The following is a 21192-nucleotide window of genomic DNA, read 5'->3' on the forward strand; positions in this document are numbered from 1 at the left end:
ATGGAATACAATAGAAAAGACATTGTAGATTTTTGATGTTTTATCATAAACAGGCTGAATATCTTTTGGTTTGGAGAAAAATTCCACCGTAACAGAAACCATGATTCTGTGTTAAGATGTCATCAACAGGTTCAGTGACACAAATGAATGTTCACAAAAGAATAAACCACTTCATTATGCCTTCTCAGAGTTTAAGGAAATTAATCTCTGACAAAGACCTTTGTATGTTTAATTATTCAGTCACCTAAATCAGTAACTAAATAGTAAATCGCTCCACTGTGCATTTTAAGCTTTAAGAAAATAACCTCTGGGGGAACAAACTTGTGTAATTTATCTACAACCACCAGCTTAGGCACACTGATAACTGTGCTTGTATGTATAAGTACGTAAGTATGGTATACGATCAGGTCAAGTTGAGGGGCTTTTAAATATCATTGTGACCAAATACAATATCTAATGCAGTACACAGTGAAATGAAACATTTGTCCAGGACCCTGGTGCTACATAAAGACACCGACCTACATGAGACAACACAGAACTAATTAATCTATCGACATAAAGAAACAGTGCAAACAGACAATATAATAAATTACAATACAGATATATAAAGACAGCACTGCCCAGTATACAGTATGTTTGTTCTGCAAAAACAGTTGTAGCAGCATTTAAATATGTAAAGATGTAGGAGTCTGATGGCAAACTCATCTATCAGGGTACTTTAAATTACACATATGAACATGGCTGGATCTTTTTGTTACTACATTGGTGTTGGTCAGGTTGTGTTTTATTGATGAAATGTGATTTTTTTAAAGCAGGATAATGATCCAATGCAGACCAGACGCTTTTTGATAGAACATTCCCAAACCCCTGATCTAAAGCCTATGGAGCTTCTATCTAATGCAATAGAGAAGACATTGTAGATTTTTATGCTTTATTATAAACAGAATGAAAGTTTTGTGGTTTGGAGAAAAATTTAACTGTGTCTGTTACAGAAACCATGATTTTGTGTTAAGATGTCATCACGAGGTTGAGTGACACAAAGGAATGTTCACTAAATATTAAACCACATTATTGTGCTTTCTGATAGTTTAAGGAAATTAATCACTGAGGGGTGAAAAGCTTTTGAAATCTGATTTCCAAATAACAGCATGGACACACACACACACACCTGTTCCTTGGAAGTGTGGTGTAAGGTCCAGGACCACCCTCTTTATCTGGTATAAAGCTTCTGTCTCATCCACAAACTTGCATCCTTCACGAGACGTCTTTTAAAGAAGGCATTTTTTGCTACCTGCTTCATCAGTTCCTTGTAAGTGTGCAGTTTATTCTTGATTTCATTATGTAGGTTATTAACTGTGTATGTAGATTATAGTATTACAGCATTATAGTTACTGTATATGATAATGTTTAACTCATATTATTAAAGCTTAATTCTGATCATTTTCTATTACAGTGTGGTTTGTCAGTGCATTAATCATTAATAAATAAAATGTGTTAGTACTGGTAAAGTAAATTGGTGTGGCATAAGAGACATAAAGCTCTGTAGGACTCCACTTTATCACATTACACCTTGTTTATTAGTTACTTCTGATGTCTGAATACTGATTTTTGAAATTTAATAAAATAAATAAAATAAAATTCAGAGTTCTGAATTATGCCAGTTAACACCCTCTTCTTTGGTTATTAACAACCATGTCTGTTGATCAGATGATCAGATCACGTTTCAGCTTTTTCCAGAGATGTTCAATAGGATTCAGTAGGATGTAGTAACAAATAGCTTCTGGAGTGAAATGTTCTGCCCAGTGCCAGAAAGCTCGGTCTCGGTCAAAGGGCAGAACATTTCGCTCCAGAAGCTATTTATTACTACATCCAATGCAGACCAGACGCTTTTTGGTAGAACATTCCAAGAGCCCTTATCTAAAGTCTGTAGAACTTTCATGGGATGCAATGGAGAAGAAATCATAACAGTTATAGAATCTATGATTCCCTTCCAAGGTGTTATCAAAAGTTACTGTGAGACAAAGAAATGTGGATTAAATAATAAATCACTTTATTGTGGTTTCTTAGATGTTCTGACATTTTAAGGTAATTAACCTGTGCTGTATATTTTTGATTACATTATGTATGTCAGGACTTTGCCTGGACTTTGGCCATGTGCCTTTTGTTTATGTTTCGTGTTCACGTGTCTGCCCCGCCCTTGTCTTTTCCTCCCTGCCTCTGCACACCTGTCCCTCATGTTTATTGATTATTTGTATTATTTAGTTGAGCCGCGTTGCATTGTGCGGCGCGGAATCACCTGTTGTCATTTGCTGTTGTCTTTGTCTGCTGTGTTCGTTGTGCTGTTTTGTGTATTTTAGTTATTAAATCCCTGTTTTTATTTAGCTGTCCTGCATTTGGGTCCGTTTTTACCCCCGCGCCCCTGACAATGTAGATTATTAACTGTGTATGTAGATTAGAGTATTATAGCTTTATAATTACTGTATGTGTTAATACTTTATTTTAAGGTTTCTTTAACTCATGTTATGAAAGCTCGATTCTGAACATTTTCTGTCGTGCGAAATCCTCATTGGGTGTTTCCTTTGTGTCACCAAACAATTTGCCTTTGACAAAAGAAATATTCTCCAGAAGTCTTTAATTCAATTTCATTTTCATAAAGGTGCTTAGAACAAAATAACAAAGATTATTGCTAAAGATACAAGTAACAAAAGTGTAGGTATTAGCAGTGTAACAGGAAAGGTTGGTTTTAAGGAACTGTGTGAATGGAAACCTTGTTGTCTGGAGGTGACTGAATAATTGAGCATACAAAGGTCATTTCCAGTTACTCAGATTTGGGTGTTATAGATCAGGTGATCACATAATCTTAACAATATGCCTTCATTTGCTATATTTTATTATCCTGTATTGTTTTTATTACTTTTTGCTAAATTCAACAATATTTAGGTTTTCATAATATGTAACATACAAATTCAGAAGAAGAAAGTGAGGTTAAGGGATGACCATTTATAGCTGCTACAGTGTAAGAACTAACATCAAATTTAAGTATAAAATATTGTTAAAATGTCTGTTTATTATAATGATGTGCTGTTATAGGAAAATCTAACTGAAGGTGAAAAGACTAGATTCATAGATGAGTATTTTTCCATCAGTGATTGTTTTATTCCTTAAGAATTACAGCTTTACAGCGTTACGTAGTTTCATGTGATAAATCCATTTTTTAACCCTATATATGTAAATATCCCATTCATTTCTCGTTTGTTTTATCGATTTGGCAACACACCAAGTTGATTGCGGTGTATTAAGCAGCTCATATAGATTTCTTTAATATGTTCCTCTATGTGCCATGTGTTACCATTATCATCCCCACTCTGTTGTCTGTTCATTTAATATCTTCTATTACTAAAGAATGATATAATCTCAATGGAAATATATAACCTGCTAAAATGGGTTTGATTTCATTATAAAGGGGGAAGTTCTTGCTAATGCTGTCAAAGAAATTAATCCAGTTTATTAAAAATATTTGATTCAAAAACATGATTTGCTTTGTGCTTGAAAAGAAGTTAAGGATGTTGAGACAAACAGCCTTGTAAACAATCTGTTATTGAACGACCTTTTAAAAGAAACCAGATGCAAGCTCTAGATCAAAGTCGGTCCACCCGAGGGGCAGTATGGTCCGGCTGCATAAATCACTTTGGATCAGGATGAGAGCTCAGGGTTTACATTTCTGTGCTGATGATTTGACTGCATCCAGCTTTTGAGTGCACAGAGATTGGGGGAAAAAATCAACCAAAAGAATCACCCATTCATATTCAGTGCTATTTACAGGACACTCGAGATCTTCCACTCCAACCTCCAACACATCAGGGAGATCTTCATGGTACTGGCTTTGTACACAGGAGCATTGAGATGCAGGAACAGGTATAAGCCTCTTAGTTACTGTGAAATGTAATCCTACATATTATAGACAACAGTTTACCTTCAGTTTTGCTGGAACACTTTGGGGACATACTGTACATACTGTATACTGTACTTTTGATGGTTTGAAGGCAACTTAAAATTCTTTTTGATTGAACATTTCCAGAGCCCTGATCTAAAGCCTATAGAGCAGAGGTATTCAACTAAAATTTAAAGAGGTCCAGTAAGAGAACATTTCTTGAAGCAAAGGTCCGGAAGATCATAATGTCTAACTAGTTAGTGTGATATATATTTAAGTAGCCTAGTAGTTGTATCAACATCTGCAAGCAATCGATACCTGATTCAATATCTCCATCAAGTACAGTTCAAAAACTTTTTGACAATATTTATTGTCATGTAACATAGAACTGAACATATGTATGATTGTAGATATGTATAACGTTCTCTCATTACATAAATAAAAGTAGGGCTACATTTCATAGTAAGAGAAAATAAATAAAATGTGAAAATTGTGTATGTTTAAATAAAGTGCTTAACTTTCCCTTTTATATCTCAGTGAGAGAACTGAGCTCTAACTTGGCTTGGCAGGATGTTAAACCTGGGCTTGAATGGAGTCAGGGCTGCTCTCATACACATGTGGGGGTGCTCATTAGTGACCCTGGAACCATATTTAGTTTTGATTATGTTCATTGTAGAGAAAACTGCCTCGCACGCTGTCTTCAGATTTGAGTGGATATGTTTGTTCAAAACCTTTATGTTTTGTCTCATAATGGTGTTTCACATTGTGGGAAACACTTGTAACAAGTGGATTGTTAGTTTTCCAGTCCTGTTCCCAAGGGGACAGATTTGAGTGATGCACGAACGGAAGTGAGTGACTTACAGACAGAACTAGGTTCTGGCACTTGTAATGCTGTTATGCACATGTGATAAATAAAGTAAGCAATGATACTGCTTTAATCATCCATTCTGTATAGTTTGATAAAACAGAACAGAATGAAACAGGAAGTATGAACAGAAATGAATCTGTCCATTCTGGATTAAATGCTCTATTTTCGCTGTCCACTTTTCTTTTTCTGAGAGCGCCATTTGTTCTTTATTCTCCCTTTCTCCGTCTCACTCACCTGTTTCTCTCCCTTTCTTCATCTCACTCGTCTGTTTCTCTCCCTTTCTCCGTCTCACTCGTCTGTTTCTCTCCGTTTGTTTTCTACATGTATCGCTATCTTTCTTTTAAGTGTAACTTTACTCAAATTCTCTCTCATCTGTCTTGCGCTGTTGAGTCACAGAGTTTACTTCAGTAATGTACAGACTTGATTGGCTGAGTGGTATCACGTGGGATGGCTTAACTCGCATGCAATTGGTCTGTGCATTTCTACTACCACTGCCGTAAAGATTGCAAAAGCTGCGCCGGTTAAAATAGAAGTGCCCCGTCAAGTTTTAAATCATAACCTTTTGTTTTGGCTTTAGGTCCGGGTCCGGATTGGACAGCTTCTGGGTCCGGACCCGGACCGCGGTCCACCTGTTAGTGACCTATGCTATAGAGCTTCCATTGGATGCAACAGAGAAGACATTGTAGATTTCTGATACTTATTATAAACAGATGTTTTGTGGCTTGGAGAAAAATTCCACGGTATCTGTTACACAAACCATGAATCCGTGTTAAAATGCCATCACAAGGTTGAGTGAAACAAAGGAAGGTTCACTAAATAATAAACTACATTATTGTGCTTTCTGACAGTTTATGGAACCAATTAACCACTGAGGGGTGAAAAGCTTGTGAAATCTGATTTCCATCTAACAGCGTGGACACACAATCTAGCCATGGGGGTCACAGTCCAGTGCAAATCTAACCATGAGAATTGTCAGTACGAATTTCATACCGGATCAGTCAAGGCCCAGGTTAACAATGACTGCCATCGGCGCCGTTGACCTACAGGGCACCGGTGGAAATTGGGCTACTGTTGGTCGAAGAAGTAGAGGAGGGAGGAGAGTGCACAGACAGAGAGAGAAGAGGAAAGGTAAGAGTGTAGGACTGAGAATAGGAACTCTGAATCTTGGTACTATGACAGGGAAAGGTAGAGAGCTGGCTGATATGATGGAGAGAAGGAAGGTTGTAACAAGTCGGTCTCAGCGGAACTTTGGACCTTCAGTTACACTAAAATTCAGGCACTCAAATACTGTGTTAAAATAGAAAAACTTGGGTTAATAGGCCAAAAAAGGACACGAAAAATTACTCACACCTGGATTAAATACAAATGCATATATTAGGACAGAAAATACAAACACCAAATGTTCATCACTTATCTGACTGTCTTTTGGTAGTCCTTAGTTAGGCCTCTCTCAGTCCATGGTAGAAAAGTGAATAATCCCAGAAAATAGATAAATCCCAAGGTTGAAGAAAAAGAAAAAAGTAATCCAATTGTCTCTTGAAACTTAGCAGTCAAAAATCCACCCGCGTTTCAACTGGAGACCTTTGCCTGGACAAAGGGGATCCAAAAACCTCAAAACATTCTCCTGAAAAAGTCTTGTAGGGGAGAACAGTCTGCACAACTTCCACCATTAGCCTACCTTATCCTCTAGGCCTTCCTTCCTCTCAGGTGTACTCCAAAATAAAAGTCCCTTCAATCACCACTAATAGGATTTCAACCTAAAAGTCCCCAAAATTAACAACATAAATAACGGATGTTGATATAAGGCATACAAACTCAAAACCAGCTCAAAACAAACAATGAACTTAAATTAAGGCCTGAAACACAAATAAACTCATCTATACATTAACAAAACCGTGCTTCTATTCAACCAAAAAGCAAGTATGCATAATATTTTGTTTTTGTGGGCCTTAATAATGTAGCAAGGCTACAAGGTGGATATACTGTGTGTACAGGAGACCAAGTGGAAGGGTAGCAAGGCTCGTAGTATAGGAGCAGGATTCAAGCTGTTTTATTATGGTGTGGATAGTAAGAGAAATGGGGTAGGTGTGGTCCTGAAGGAGGAGTTTGTGAGGAATGTTCTGGAGGTGAAGAGAGTGTCAGACAGGGTGATGAGTCTGAAGTTGTTGTTAGTGGTTATGCCCCGCAGGTAGGTTGTAAGTTAGAGGAGAAAGAGAGATTCTGGTGTGAATTCGATGAGGTTATGGAGAGTATTCCCAAGTGTGAGAGAGTGGTGATAGGAGCGGATTTTAATGGACATGTTGGTGAGGGGAACACAGGTGATGAGGAGGTGATGGGCAAGTTTGGAGTTAAGGAAAGGAACCTTGAAGGACAGATGGTAGTAGACTTTGCTAAGAGGATGGACATGGCTGTGGTTAACACTTATTTTCAGAAGAGGGAGGAACATAAAGTGACTTACAAGAGTGGAGGTAGGAGAACACAGGTAGACTACATCCTTTGTAGAAGAGGCAATCTGAAAGAGATTAGTGACTGTAAAGTGGTAGTGGGAGAGAGTGTAGCCAGACAGCATAGGATGGTGGTGTGTAGGATGACTCTGATGGTCTGTAAGAGGAAGATGTCAAAGATAGAGAAGAAAACTAAATGGTGGAAGCTGAAAAAGGAGGAATGTTGTGAGGAATTTAGACAGAAGTTGAGGCAGGCTCTGGGTGGCCAGGTAGTGCTGCCAGATGACTGGGAAACTACAGCAGAAGTGATCAGGGAGACAGGGAGAAAGGTGCTGGGTGTATCATCTGGAAGGAGGAAAGAAGATAAGGAGACTTGGTGGTGGAACGAGGAAGTTCAGGATAGTATCCAGAGGAAGAGATTAGCCAAGAAGAAGTGGGATATAGAGAGGACTGAAGAGAATAGACAGGAATACAAGGAGTTACAGCGCAGAGTGAAGAGGGAGGTGTCTAAGGCCAAGCAGAAGGCATATGACGAGTTGTACACTAGGTTAGACACTAGAGAAGGAGAGAAGTACAGGTTAGCTAGGCAGAGGGATCGAGATGGGAAGGATGTGCAGCAAGTTAGAATTATTAAGGATAGAGATGGAAGGGTGTTCACAAGTGAGGAGAGTGTACAGAGGAGATGGAAGGAATACTTTGAGGAGCTGATTAATGAGGAAAATCAGAGGGAAAAAAGAGTAGAAGGGGTGAACTCTGTGGAACAGGAAGTAGATAAGATTAGAAAGGATGAAGTTAGGAAGGTTTTGAAGAGGATGAAAAGTGGAAAGGCAGTTGGTCCTGACAACATCCCGGTAGAGGTCTGGAAGTGTCTAGGAGAGGCAGCAGTGGAATTTTTAACTAGTTTGTTCAACAGGGTTTTAGAAAGTGAGAGGATGCCTGAGGAATGGAGAAAGAGTGTGTTAATGCCGATCTTTAAGAATAAGGGTGACGTGCAGAGTTGCAGCAACTATAGGGGGATAAAGTTGATGAGCCATACAATGAAGCTGTGGGAAAGAGTAGTGGAAGCTAGGTTAAGGAAGGTGGTGGAAATTTGTGAGCAGTATGGCTTCATGCCCAGAAAGAGCACAACAGATGCAATTTTTGCTCTGAGAATGTTGATGGAGAAGTATAGGGATGGTCAGAGGGAGTTGCACTGTGTGTTTGTAGACTTAGAGAAAGCGTATGACAGGGTGCCAAGAGAAGAGCTGTGGTACTGTATGAGGAAGTCAGGAGTAGCAGAGAAGTATGTCAGAGTGGTGCAGGACATGTATGAGAGGAGCAGGACAGTGGTGAGGTGTGCTGTAGGTCAGACAGAGGAGTTCACAGTGGAGGTGGGACTGCATCAGGGATCGGCTCTGAGCCCCTTCCTGTTTGCTATAGTGATGGACCAGTTGTCAGAGGAGGTCAGACAGGAGTCTCTTTGGACGATGATGTTTGCAGATGACATTGTGATCTGTAGTGAGAGCAGGGAGCAGGTGGAGGAAAACCTGGAGAGGTGGAGGTTTGCGCTGGAGAGAAGAGGAATGAAAGTCAGTCGTAGTAAGACTGAGTACATGTGTGTGAATGAAAGGGAGGGAAGTGGAACAGTAAGGTTACAGGGTGAAGAGGTGAAGAAGGTACAGGAGTTTAAGTACTTGGGGTCAACAGTCCAGAGTAATGGAGAGAGTGGGAAAGAAGTAAAGAAGCGAGTGCAGGCAGGTTGGAGTGGGTGGAGAAAGGTGTCAGGAGTTCTGTGTGATAGGAAAGTGTCAGCAAGAATCAAGGGGAAGGTGTACAGGACAGTGGTGAGACCGGCCATGCTGTATGGTTTAGAGACAGTGTCACTGAGGAAGAGACAGGAGTCGGAGCTAGAGGTAGCCGAGCTGAAGATGTTGAGGTTCTCTTTGGGAGTGACAAGATTGGACAGGATTAGGAATGAGTACATCAGAGGGACAGCCCATGTTGGACGTTTGGGGGACAAAGTTAGGGAGGCAAGATTAAGATGGTTTGGACATGTTCAGAGGAGGGAGAGTGAGTATATTGGTAGGAGAATGTTGGACATGGAGCTGCCAGGCAGGAGGCAAAGAGGAAGGCCAAAGAGGAGGTATATGGATGTAATTAATGAGGATTTGAAGCTAGTGGGTGCAAGTGTTGAGGATGCAGAAGATAGGGATAGGTGGAGAGAGATGATTCGCTGTGGCGACCCCTGAAGGGAAAAGCCGAACGAAGAAGAAGAAGATGTTGTTTTAGTACTATGCAGCAAAGTACGTGTATCTTGCATTGGTACACGTTCTCTCAAGACGTCCCATTAGGATCACGTGTTGGGTCAATAGGCAGAGAGTAGCTGGTCTTTAGTGGCTGTTGGAATGCATGAGTGTTTACACTTTGAAATACAATCCAATCGAATGCGTTTTCCACTACCTCTGGAAGTGGTTGAAAGTGGACAGGCTCAAAGCATTTTAGACCTTGTTTACACCTGTATTTAGCTTTATCCACTGCTGATAAGACTGACAAAACACATCTTAATACCAGGTGTAAACGAAGCCTAAAAAGCCGCCACAACCAACCCGGCAGGTTTTCATCAAGTGTGTAAAATATGACGGTCCTCATAGTGTAAACTGTCCTTACATTTCATGTCAGCGTCACGCCCATCCCCCGACACACAAGTTATGGGAGTGAATGAACAGAGAGAGGTATAATTTTACTCAAAGTGCGAGTCGTCACAACAACGTCTTTAAAACAGCAGTCCAGGTAAAACAGTCTAGTATGATGTTCAACCCTCCCACATCCAACACAGTCAGGGTCAAGAAGGAAAATATGCTGACTTACGTTCTCTTTCTCTGGTGTGGATGTTTGCACACTGCATTTGCTCAATTCCACCGAGGGAGAGTGAGTATATTGGTAGGAGAATGTTGGACATGGAGCTGCCAGGCAGGAGGCAAAGAGGAAGGCCAAAGAGGAGGTATATGGATGTAATTAATGAGGATTTGAAGCTAGTGGGTGTAAGTGTTGAGGATGCAGAAGATAGGGATAGGTGGAGAGAGATGATTCGCTGTGGCGACCCCTGAAGGGAAAAGCCGAAAGAAGAAGAAGAACACCCTCTTTTTTGGTTATTAAAAAACATGTCTATTGATCAGATGATCAGATCACATGTTTCAGCTTTTTCCAAAGATTCAATAGGATTCTGTAGGATGTAGTAGCGAAATGTACTGTATGTGTTAATGCTTTACTGAAGCCTACACTGAATTTTCGACCTATCTCTGTCTTGCCTTTCATGTCAAAAATTCTGGAGAAAATTGTGCTAAACCAACTCCAAAGTTTTCTGAATAACAATTGTATCTATGAGGTCTTTCAATCGGGTTTTAAGTCTGCTCACAGTACTGAGTCTGCCCTTTTGAGTTTTAAATGACATTTATCTTTCTACTGACTCCGGAGACTCTGCGGTTCTTATTCTCTTAGATTTTTCAGCTGCTTTTGATACCATAGACCACTCCCTTCTATTATCAAGGCTCGAGACCTGGGTAGGTCTAAAAGCAAATGTTTTGAGCTGGTTTCAGTCATACCTAACTGACAGAAAGTACATATTGAAAATGGGTAACTTTTCCTCCTCCCCCACCACGCTGTCCTATGTCCTTCCAGAAGGCTCAATTTTAGCTCCCTCTCTATTCTCGTTATACATGCTATCCCTGGGCTCTATTCTCCGTACACATGATGTATCCTTTCATTTCTATGCTGATGACACTCAAATCTACTTACCAATTAGGAAAAATAATCCCTCAGCAATCTCATCTCTTCTAAAATGTTTAGAAGAGGTTAAATTATGGCTGGCACAAAATTTTCTATTTTTAAATGAAGAAAAAACTGAGGTAATAATGTTTAGCCCAAATGAGAAGTCCCAGTCCTCTAGCATCAACCTAGAGAGTTTATCTGTTTTTAGATCTTCACGGGTGCAGAATCTTGGCATCTTTATTGAGCAGCACTAAAAATTTGACAAACACATCTCGTCTGTTATTGGGTCTAGCTTTTACCAACTGCGGATTCTCTCCAAAATTAAACACTTTCTTACCCCTAAGACTCTAGAAATGGCTGTTCATGCGTTTATAACTTCTCGCTTAGATTACTGTAACTCTTTATATTGCGGTATATCTAAAACTCAGATTACGCGTCTCCAGCTCGTTCAAAATGCTGCTGCCAGATTTCTCTCTAGCTGTCGCAAACATGAACACATCACTGCCATTCTTAGATCTCTACACTGGCTGCCGATTTCTCAGAGAATAGAGTTTAAGATTCTACTCTTTGTCTATAAGTCTCTCCATAATACCGCTCCTCTCTACTTATCTGAACTTCTTCATCCCTACTCTACTATTAGAAGTCTTTGCTCATCTGACCAGGCCATGTTGGTGGTCCCTTGTGTACGGCTCAAGCGTAGAGGAGAGCGTGCCTTTTTTGTGGCCGGTTCTAGACTATGGAACTCCCTGCCACTAGAGATTAGGATGGCACCCACCATTTCTAGTTTTAAGTCCTTGCTAAAACCCACTTATTTTCTCTAGCCTTTTCATGATTGCCCAGGGGTTTATGTCTGTTTATATCTGGTTTATATTTCACCTTCTTTTAAACTGGTTATTTTATTTATTATATATATATATATACACACATACATATATATATATATATATATATATATATATATATATATATATATATATATAAAATAATTCTTATTTTAGTTTCTTGAACTACTTCTGAGTTTAACTTTGAAGATGGAGAGCATTTCACCTCCCTTTCACTTTGGCCAAATCAAGATGGTTCACGTCTGGGTGGCAGGGCTTACCTATTTATTGGGGGCGGGGCTTACCTATTTAAATTGAAGGTTCTGTTTTGCTATATTCTACCATACCTTAATTCTCACTCTTGACTGCAAATATGTGCCTTAAACCCATCTCTGTACTCAATTCCTACTCTCGCAGACGCTCTCATCCACAGAGCAGAGGTCACAATCCCAGTAACCTCATCTACCCTCCTCTTTTGTGTAAGTCTCAAACAGTGGTGGTAGGTGGGCTCTGGAATTGCCAGTCTGCTGTGAAAAAAGCTAATTTTATCTCTGCTTTAACTTCCCATTACTCCTTTGATTTTCTTGCACTAACAGAGACCTGGATATCCCCACAGAACACTGCTACACCAGCTGCTTTATCCTCTGCCTATGCTTTCTCTCACTCACCACGAGAAACAGGCAGGGGTGGTGGTACAGGTTTATTGCTGTCAAAGAAATGGTGCTTTACACCTCTCCTCTTGTCTCACTTAACCATCTCCTCTTTTGAATTTCATGCCATTTCAGTTACCTCTCCAATTAACCTTGTTATCATTGTTGTTTACCGCCCTCCTGGTCCCCTAGGTGACTTCCTGGAAGAAATGGACACACTGCTTAGTGCTTTCCCTTCTGATAGCTCCCCCCTGACAGTGCTTGGTGACTTCAACCTCCCCTCTGACAAGTTACATTCTTCTTCCCTCCTGTCTCTTCTCGACTCATTCACACTCACACTCAACAGCTACATCCCCACACACAAAGGAGGCAATGTGCTGGACCTGGCTTTCACCCGTCCTTCTCCAGCTACAGACGTGACTGCTACCCCACTACATGTCTCTGATCATCACCTGGTATCCTTCACCATCACTATCCCTACCCTACCTAAAACTACCTCTCAACCCCTCGCTCTTACCCGCCGCAACCTTCACTCTGTCTCCCCTTCTTCTGTAGCTTCTGGCACTCTTTCTTCCCTTCCTGATCCTGAGTCTTTTTCCTCAGTGCCCTTGGACTTGGCCACAGATACTTTCCTCTCATCTCTTTCCTCAACTATGGACTTCCTCTGCCCTATGTCCACTAAACCCAAGAAAACTTCTTGTTCTGCTCCTTGGCTTTCAGATGTGCTGCGCAACAATCGAAGAGAGCTAAGATCATCAGAGAGAAAGAGGAAGAAATCACAACTTGATGCAGATCTTGATTCTTACCGAACACTCATGGCCAAGTTCTCCTCAGATGTGACTTCTGCCAAGACTTCCTTCTACAAGGAAAAGCTTGAAGCTTCCTCACATGACCCTCGGAAATTCCACATCATCTCTTCTCTGCTTAACCCCCCGGCTCCACCTTCTTCATCCTCCCTGACTGCAGAAGACTTTGCTTCTTTCTACCAGGAGAAGATTGAGGAAATCTGCCGGACCTTCACTTCAGCCCCGACTGCACTTACATCTCAGAGTATGGACTCCCCTACACCTTTGTTGTCGCATTTCTCAACTGTAACAGCAGAAGAGATTCTAAAACTCATCCAGTCTTGCAATCCTACCACCTGCCCATTGGATCCTCTCCCTTCCACTATGCTCCAGACCATCTCGCAAGACCTTCTGCCCTTCATTACCACTATCGCCAATAGATCCATAGCATCTGGTCAGGTACCAACTACTTTCAAGAGGGCAAGGGTTATTCCCATCCTGAAGAAACCTGCTCTGGATCCATCAGACATCAGTAACTACAGACCGGTATCACTTCTCTCGTTTCTTTCAAAAATTCTTGAACGCATTGTCTTTAATCAACTGTCTGTCTATCTCTCACAGAACAACCTCCAAGACCCCAACCAGTCTGGCTTTAAAGCAGCTCATTCCACAGAGACAGCCCTTTTAGATGTCTCTGAGAAACTACATGCTGCTAGATCAGCCAATCTCTCATCCGTCCTTATCCTCCTTGACCTTTCAGCAGCGTTTGATACGGTCAACCATAAGACTCTCTTAGCCACCCTCAGGAGTCTTGGGATTTGCGGATCAGCTTGGGAATGGTTTGCTTCCTACCTGGAAGGACGGTCATATCAGGTAACATGGAGGGGAGTGACATCTGCTCCACGCAGACTCTCCACTGGCGTCCCACAAGGCTCAGTACTTGGTCCTCTTCTTTTCTCCCTGTATACTCACTCTCTTGGGGAAGTTATTTCCTCACATGGTTTTTCTTACCACTGCTATGCTGATGATACACAACTTATCTTCTCTTTCCCACCCTCAGATACCACAGCTTCTGACCGGATCTCTGCATGTCTGGCAGAAATTTCATCATGGACTGCTCATCAGTTAAAGCTTAATCCTAGCAAAACTGAGCTGCTCTTCATCCCAGGTGATTCATCCCCAGGTCATGATCTTGCTATATCCTTGCACAACGATCTGATCTCCCCTTCAGCCACAGCTCGCAACCTTGGGGTAACCATGGACAATCAACTGTCCTTTTCCTCTCATGTTGCTAATGTGACTCGCTCATGTCGGTTTCTTCTTTACAACATTAGAAGGATTCGGCCATTTCTGTCCACACAGGCTGCTCAGGTACTTGTTCAGTCTCTTGTCATTTCTAGACTGGATTACTGCAATGCACTGCTGGCAGGTCTACCTATGAACGCAATCCGTCCTCTGCAAATGATCCAAAATGCAGCTGCCCGGCTTGTTTTCAACCTGCCAAAGTTCTCGCACACCACCCCGCTGCTGCGATCCCTCCACTGGCTTCCGGTAGCTGCACGCATCAGATTCAAAACACTGATGCTGGCCTACAAAGCCAAAAATGGACCAGCTCCCTCTTACCTCAAAGCCCTCATCACTCCTCGCACTGCACCCCGCACCCTCCGATCTACCAGCACTGCTCGACTGGTTCCACCATCTCTCAGGGTAAGAGGCAAGTATACCACAAGACTCTTCTCTGTACTGGCACCAAGGTGGTGGAATGAACTTCCCCTAGAGGTCCGGACAGCTGAGTCACTGGCTATTTTCAAGCGGCTGTTGAAGACCTACTTATTCAGGAAACACTTCAACTAGCACTTCTTTCCTTATCTTTTGCATTTAAAAAAAAACAAAAAAAAAAAAACACCTTTGACACTTACAATTTCATTGCAACTTTGAACAAATGTTTTAAACTCATGGTATCTTAAGTATGTAACTTAGTGAGCCAGCATTAATGTATTCAATGTTAGAGATTTAAGCACTTATGTACGTCACTCTGGATAAGGGCGTCTGCCAAATGCTGTAAATGTAAATGTAAATGGGTGCAATCAAATTCAAGACAAGTAACTCCCGAGAGTTCTATGCAGCCATGATAAATTCTACACTGCAACCAGAAGTTCCAGTTGATGTTGCTTCTGGGATCTGCATGGGGATCAATGGACGTTCAGGGTCTGAAATTGATCGCTTATGCTTCATGTTCATCAACACTGTTAAGTCTGTTCAGCTTACCGATGTTGTGTATCCCACCATTCATGATGTGATACCCAAAGTGGCTGTTGGAGAAATTAAATCCATGTCCTACCAGAACAACACTTCTGTAACTCAAGTATACAAAATTGAGACCTCCAAAAAAATCATCCAAAAATCCTCCTGGTCTGTTAAGGGAAAAGTGAAATTCACAATCAGCCTGGAAGTAAATGCAGGAATTCCATTTCTTGCAGAGGCGAAATCATGATATCAATTAACCATTGGAGTTGAGGGTACATATGCTTCAGAGAGCAGTACAGAGAAAATGGAGCTCTTCTCATTTCCTGTTACAGCTCCTGCAGGTAAAACCGTGGATGTGCGCATCACACTTGGCCAGGCTACAGTTGACCTCCCATTCACTGGCATCATAAAGATTACCTGCTATAATGACAGCGTGCTGGAGTTTAAAACCAGTGGAACCTACAAGGGTGTCGCTTACTCTGATGGAAACGTGGTTGTGAATGAATCAAACAAAATGCTTGGTGCAGCCTAACAAGCTTTGGATTCAATTCTATAAATATTTTAGCCACAAAATGTGTCCACATATTTGATAATATTTAATAATCAATGTTACAGATGTATGGGACGTATTTAGTGCATTATGTATCACTGTACTCAGTATCTCAGTAAAGGTCTTGCTGACTGGAGCTGTGTGTGTGGAACACTGGAGTCCAGCTGTGACTTATATGATCTTGCATCTTCATGTTTATCCTGCATTTGGTAGAAGGGGTGATTTTTTTAATTGATTTTTTTTTCCTAATCTATATCCATCCATCCATCCATCCATCCATCTTCTACCGCTTATCCGGGGCCGGGTCGCGGGGGCAGCAGTTTAAGCAGGGACACCCAGACTTCCCTCTCCCCAGACACTTCCTCCAGCTCCTCCGGGGGAATACCGAGGCGTTCCCAGGCCAGCCGAGAGACATAGTCCCTCCAGCGTGTCCTAGGTCTTCCCCGGGGCCTCCTCCCGGTTGGACATGCCCGGAACACCTCCCCAGGGAGGCGTCCAGGAGGCATCCGGAACAGATGCCCGAGCCACCTCAACTGACCCCTCTCAATGTGGAGGAGCAGCGGCTCTACTCTGAGCTCCTCCCGAGTGACCGAGCTCCTCACCCTATCTCTAAGGGAGCGCCCAGCCACCCTGCGGAGGAAACTCATTTCGGCCGCCTGTATCCGGGATCTTGTCCTTTCGGTCATGACCCAAAGCTCATGACCATAGGTGAGGGTAGGAACGTAGATCGACTGGTAAATAGAGAGCTTTGCCTTGCGGCTCAGCTCTTTCTTCACCACAACAGACCGGTATATCGACCGCATCACTGCAGAAGATACACCGATCCGCCTGTCGATCTCCCGCTCCATCCTTCCCTCACTCGTGAACAATACCCCAAGATACTTAAACTCTTCCACTTGAGGCAGGGGCTTTCCACCAACCTGAAGGGGGCAAGCCACCCTTTTCCGGCTGAGAACCATGGCCTCGGACTTGGAGGTGCTGATACTCATCCCCGCCGCTTCACACTCAGCTGCAAACCGTCCCAGTGCACTCTGAAGGTCCTGATTTGAAGAAGCCAACAGGACAACATCATCTGCAAAAAGCAGAGACGAAATCCCGTGGTCCCCAAACTGGACTCCCTCCGGCCCCCGGCTGCGCCTAGAAATCCTGTCCATATAAATAATGAACAGAATCGGTGACAAAGGGCAGCCCTGCCGGAGTCCAACATGCACCGGGAACAAGTCTGACTTACTGCCGGCAATGCGAACCAAACTCCTGCTCCGGTCATATAGGGACCGGACAGCCCTTAGCAAAGGGCCCCGGACCCCATACTCCCAGAGCACCCCCCACAGATCACCACGAGGGACACGGTCGAATGCCTTCTCCAGATCCACAAAGCACATGTGGACTGGTTGGGCAAACTCCCATGAACCCTCCAGCAACCTGGCGAGGGTATAGAGATGGTCCAGTGTTCCACGACCGGGACGAAACCCGCATTGTTCCTCCTGAATCCGAGGTTCGACTATCGGCCGGATTCTCCTCTCCAGTACCCTGGCATAGACTTTTCCGGGGAGGCTGAGGAGTGTGATCCCCCTATAGTTGGAGCACACCCTCCGGTCCCCCTTCTTAAACAGAGGGACCACCACCCCAGTCTGCCAGTCCAGAGGAACTGTCCCCAGACGCCACGCGATGTTGCAGAGGCGTGTCAACCAAGACAGCCCCACAACATCCAGAGACTTGAGGTACTCAGGGCGGATCTCATCCACCCCCGGTGCCTTGCCACTGAGGAGCTTCTCAACCACCTCAGTGACCTCAGCTTGGGGGATCGACAAGTCCTCAACTGAGCCCTCTGCCTCTGCTTCCTCAGTGGAAGACATGTCGGTGGGGTTGAGGAGATCCTCGAAGTACTCCTTCCACCGTCCGAGAATGTCCCCAGTCGAAGTCAGCAGATTCCCACTCCCACTATAAACAGTGTGAGCAGGGCACTGCTTCCCCCTCCTGAGGCGCCGGACAGTTTGCCAGAATTTCTTCGAGGCCAACCGATAGTCCTTTTCCATGGTCTCACCGAACTCCTCCCAGACCCGAGTTTTTGCCTCTGCAACCACCCGGGCTGAAGCTCGCTTGGCCCTCCGGTACCTATCAGCTGCCTCCGGAGTCCCCCGAGCCAACCAGGCTCGATAGGACTCCTTCTTCAGCTTGACGGCATCCCTTACTTCCGGGGTCCACCACCGGGTTCGGGGATTGCCGCCACGACAGGCACCGGAGACCTTACGGCCACAGCTCCGCGCGGCCGCGTCGACAATGGAGGTGGAGAACATGGTCCACTCAGACTCAATGTCTCCAACCTCCCTCGGGATCTGGTTGAAGCTCTGCCGGAGGTGGGAGTTGAAGATCTCTCTGACCGGAGACTCTGCCAAACGTTCCCAGCGGACCCTCACAGTACGTTTGGGTCTGCCAAGTCTGTCCAACTTCCTCCCCGGCCATCGGATCCAACTCACCACCAGGTGGTGATCAGTTGACAGCTCCGCCCCTCTCTTTACCCGAGTGTCCAAGACATACGGCCGGAGGTCAGATGAAACAACCACAAAGTCGATCATCGACTTCCGACCTAGGGTGTCCTGATGCCATGTGTACTGATGGACACCCTTATGCTTGAACATGGTGTTCGTTATGGACAAACTGTGACTAGCACAGAAGTCCAATAACAGAACACCACTCGGGTTCAGGTCAGGGGGGCCGTTCCTCCCAATCACGCCCCTCCAGGTGTCACTGTCGCTGCCCACGTGAGCGTTGAAGTCCCCCAGTAGAACGACGGAGTCCCCGGTCGGAGCACTTTCCAGCACCCCTCCCAGAGACGCCAAGAAGATCGGGTACTCTACACTGCCATTTGGCCCGTAAGCACAAATAACAGTGAGAGGCCTCTCCCCGACCCGAAGGCGCAGGGAAACGACCCTCTCGTTCACTGGGGTAAACTCCAACACATGGCTGCTGAGCTGGGGGGCTATGAGCAAGCCCACACCAGCCCGCCGCCTCTCACCGCGGGCAACTCCAGAGTAGTAGAGGGCCCAGCCTCTCTCGAGGAGTTGGGTTCCTAATCTATAAACCAATAAAAATCTTCCTAATCTATAAACCAATAAAAAATGTGATTTGAATTATTCTGCTGGTCTTCCAATGGTGCAAAGCCATATTTTTTGATTACTAAAATAAATCTTTACAAAACATTTGGAGTAATAAATAAAACATCTCATTTCATGTTTTTTATATTTACTTTGACTGTAGCTTTGTGTGATATCTGGACTTGATTATTTTCCTTTCACATATTCAGAAGATTATAATCTGTAATTTCCAGCAATAAAATGAGTCTTAATTGAAACTAAGCTTCTGACTTGTTTTTTTTTCCCATAATTATGTATTATTCTAGATTCTTCCTGAGCACTACCACTAAAGACTTCTTAGCTACTGCTTGCTCATAGTAACATCATTGGTGCAACTACTGTAGCCTTTCACTTTTGACAGTTTTCTTTCCACTAGTTCTGGAGGGAGAGCGAGGTAAAGGGGAAGACATGTGTGAATTCATTTTAAGCACTTTTTAGAAACCTTACATTGTAATTAATATGTGTAGTGTTAAGTATGTAAACAGTAAGTACAATCACAAAAAACACACAGTACACACACCCTCAGCTCAACGGCACAATTTGTCACTTTTTTACTTGTATCACATGATGACCTCCACGTGACAGTAACCTTAACTGATAGGATAGACACATGGAGAAATACCATTTTTACTTTTTTAATTCTTCACTGTGTTCTCTTAAGAACTGTTTGTGAAAAGGTGGATGATATTTAATATCTACACCGTCTTGTAGATATTTTAATTTTGTATTATATTTAATGTTTTATCTAAATCTTGAGATGACTTTTAGAAACTTTTCATTTATGATTTATTTTGATTTATTTCTTTTTTGTCTTCCATAAAGACCAGATTTGTGGAGTGCACCACTAACAGTTGTCCCATGGACAGATTCTTTAACCTGGATCTCTGCAGCATCTCCAGAGTTACCATGGGCTTCTTGGCTGCTTCTCTGATTAATGCTCTCCTTGCACGGCCTTTAAAAATCATCTCAAACTTAAATATAATGCGAAATTAAAATATTTACAAGACTTTCACAGTTCCAATTAAAGTAGGTTTGGAAATCAAGGAGATCTTCATGGAACTGGCTTTATACACAGTGTAACGGCGGCACATGCACCGCCGCAAATGCATGGAGAAAAAAACGCTCTTTGCCCACTGCATCGGCAGCCAAGAAGCAGGAGAATGTAAAAGGCGGCGGTTCAGCACCTTGGCCAGCGGCAATAAGCACGAGCTCTCGAAATTCAGCACCGTGGCCAGCGCCGCAGGGAGTGAGAGCGAGGCGGAGCGGCCGAAACTCCCGCCGAAAATCACGGGCCAATCAGGAGCGCCGCTGGAGCATTCACCCCCAGGAGGAGAGCACAGCAGGAAGCGAGGATCAGCGGCTGGAGAGTGGAAAAGGGGACGTGCCTAACTGGACTAATGCTGGTTGTCTTTCTGATATTCTTTTACAGACACATCCAGCTGACCTGGGACTTCAAATTGCCGGCTGAGTCTTTGCTACGCTCCTGGAGAGGATTGCTTCACCTCTACCTTGCCGTCCCCCTCCTACTGCCTAGGTTTGAAGCCTGGACTTCTGCCCAAACGCCCCTGCAGCCCCTTAAAGGGAGGAATTATTTACTTTTTTGCCTTTTTCTGGTTTGTGCACTGCATTAAGCTGAGGAGAAAATAAATACCACCCCATTGTTCCTACTGTACATCCAATGCAGACCAGAAGCTTTTTGGTAGAACATTCCAAGAGCCCTTATCTAAAGTCTGTAGAGCTTTCATGGGATGCAATGGAGAAGAAATCATAACAGTTACAGAAACTATGATTCCCTTCCAAGGTGATATCAAAAGTTTCTGTGGGAATTAAAAAGTGGATTAAATAATAAATCACTTCATTGTGGTTTCTTAGATGTTCTGACATTTTAAGGTAATTAGCCTGTGCTGTATATTCTTGTTTACATTATGTAGGTTATTAACTGTGTATGTAGATTAGAGTATTATAGCTTTATAATTACTGTATGTGTTAATGCTTTATTTTAAGGTTTCTTTAAC

General features: G+C 43.1%; 1 protein-coding gene and 1 pseudogene across 4 annotated transcripts in view; both read left to right on the forward strand.

Moving 5' to 3' along the window:
* Positions 1-21192, forward strand: part of LOC132861387 (aerolysin-like protein) — a 168120-nt gene that overhangs the window by 97654 nt on the left and 49274 nt on the right. The window lies entirely within an intron of this gene.
* LOC132860797 (aerolysin-like protein) lies at positions 11134-16050 on the forward strand (annotated as a pseudogene).

Source organism: Tachysurus vachellii, chromosome 18, assembly GCF_030014155.1.
Source record: "Tachysurus vachellii isolate PV-2020 chromosome 18, HZAU_Pvac_v1, whole genome shotgun sequence".
NCBI classification, from domain to species: Eukaryota; Metazoa; Chordata; class Actinopteri; order Siluriformes; family Bagridae; genus Tachysurus; species Tachysurus vachellii.